A 2,791-nucleotide genomic window follows, 5' to 3' on the forward strand; every position below is an offset into this window, starting at 1 on the left:
TGTAACGGTGTTGGGTTGGCTGGTTAGCTTCCAGATTAACTGAGGAACGATTTTGTTTAATTAGAACCCTTTAATAGTTTTTAATGCATATTATGCGATGTATGAAAATGAATGCAAAAAGGCGTCAATTCTAATTTCAATTACTTTTAGAAAACTTTAATAGAAAATAAATCTCTTTACATAGAATGGGCTACAAATAAGGCTTTGCCCTAATACTCAAGGTCTTAATCTTCTTAAGTAACGAGTCCAACTCTTGTCCCCGGTCTGACTCCAATTCATACTTCATGCTCAACGTGTTGGCCTGTACTGCCAAAGCTTGTAGGTGATCTACTACCTCTCGAATCTGAACCACAGCTTCTCCCATAACGTGATCCCTATTTCTAACTTGATTTTGGAAATAATGAAGTTGTTCATTCTGACGACCCTCCTTTGCCTCTAGATGTTCAATCCGAACCTCACAATTTTGCAATGTTGCTTCTAACCCTTCTATTTTATTCTTCATCTCTTCAATCTTGCTTAGACTTGCCTTTAGCTCTACTACAGAATTTTGACTTCTATGTTGACGAAGAGACCCTTCTAACTCAACCACTCTGTCTTTTAGTTCGCCCTTTTCCTTTTGGCTCTCTGACAAGCTCTTTTCTAATACTTCATTTCGTGCTTGAACCTCTTGAAAATTTCTTTCCCACCAGTCTGACTTATTTCTTTCTTCTCAAATTTCTTCACACCACTGCTCTGAAGTTTTTCCAAGCCCGGCAGTTCTTATTGACATACGCAGCTTCTTGTAATCCATCTTCAAGCTATCTAGTTCTTCTTCGGCTTTATTCTTTCCATTTCTTAGTTTATCAGCCTCGAGCTTCTGAACATCCACATCCAGTCTCAAATTCACCTTTTCTTCATCTATTTCCTCTATTTTCTTCTTTAATTTTGCATTTCTTCTTTCAAAGTCCTGCTTTATGATTTCCAACTCAGAAGAGACAACACGCAAATGCTCCTCTATCGACTGACTATTTTCCTGACTTGGCCCAGGGACGTTACCGTTGATCCTCTTAACCTACCATTTGTTATACCCGGGAGTTGTCATCGGACCCATAGCCAATCTCTTCATTCGACGAGTATGACTCCATGCATTGACCATCTCACGAACTCTCTTTTTGTAACCATTGCCCATATACAAGAATTCACACTCGGCCAGTCCTTGAGTTACGGGCACAAACTGCCTTGACCTGTATTGCCTTAGCACTAGCAATGGGGCATAACCAACAGCTCCCCAAATTCCAAGCAAAGGAACCCAGTCAAAATCCCCACACCGATATAGGATCTCATCTGGAAGCAACTACGGAGCTCTCCACTCGATATCCTCTTCTTGTAAATTCTAAAAAATTACCATCCATTTCTCTTCCGATATATCATCCCTCCTTGGTGTAGCCACTATCTCCTTCAATGGTGAATAAGTTTCAGAGAAGACCAGATATAAAACTTTATCAACCTCTCAAAAGTGACTGTGGAACCATGCAAGTAGGAGCTGCGCACATCCAATGAATCTACCCTCTCCCGCTCTCCGGCATGCACTCAGTGACCTGAAGGTTTTTGCCAAAAGTGCCGGGACTGGTGTAACTCTCTTATCAAGCCGACCAAATAAGTCAATGACCACCTCGTCAACATGTCCCAAAGCCTTAGGGAACACAACCAAACCATATATACTTAAAGCAAAGACATCTACCTTCTTCCTTGCAACTGGGTGCACTAAAATGAGGTCCTTCAAATTTTTCCAAGGAATGCACTTGCTATCCCCCTTTTGCTTGATTCGAGCTGTAACCCACTGCTCACTCATCCCTGTAATATTCATTAACCTCTTCAAAAAGGTCGGTGCATTTACAACTTTCAAGTAGACTTTGTCCACTAGAATCTTCGAACACCGAAGTAAAGCCATGTATTCTTCTATTGTAGGCACCAAATCGACATTCCCAAATGTGAAGCAACTGTAGGCCGGGTTCCAAAATTGGGCAAGAGCTCGAAATAGACGATTGTCTATCTTCATATCAAGTAAATAAGGAAAATCCCCATAATTTAAATAGAATAGTTGTCTAACCTCATTATTCTATTGATCCCAAATCTCTTTCAACTCCTGCAAGTTGTTCTGGGTTACGCTAACACGGGTGAAGTCCCATAATTCTGATACGTATCCCTCGGCCTAACTATCACCTTTTTCGCGCTATGTCATCTCAGCCCAAGTTCGGACAGTCGCATTATTCTCTACTCTATCAAAAAACCCTTTTTCCATGATAAGCTTTCTATCTAGCAATCGAATACGAACCAACGCCTTTTTATAATGAAATGCCATGTAATTGTAATGCTATGCAATTAGAGTAAAACACAAAAAGTCAGTATCAATTAAATACAATAAACCAATAAATAGTAAAAACTCCTAATTAGGTATCTACTAAGGTTAGGAGTAATTCAACCTAGGGTGAGTTCCTAAGGTTCACTATATGTGGTTTGGCTTCTAGAGCATAGGTACCTCAACCAGCAGATTCCTCGATCCTCACCCATTATAGGCTCATATGGACTAAATTCGGTTCAGGGGAATACATTTCCCTGTGACTATATGGAGATGTAGATCTCACGGAGGCATAGGTACAGATGTATCCTGAAAGCGATCCACTATCCTATACAGAGGTGAAAACCTCACGAAGGACTAGCTTCTCACTCCCACTTAGAAGGGTAAGACTAAACAGTGTTTATGCAATATGATGTGAAGTTATAAAACTTAATTTACAATAACCATACCACA

The sequence above is a fragment of the Gossypium hirsutum genome, chromosome D08, assembly GCF_007990345.1.
Source record: "Gossypium hirsutum isolate 1008001.06 chromosome D08, Gossypium_hirsutum_v2.1, whole genome shotgun sequence".
Taxonomy (NCBI): Eukaryota; Viridiplantae; Streptophyta; class Magnoliopsida; order Malvales; family Malvaceae; genus Gossypium; species Gossypium hirsutum.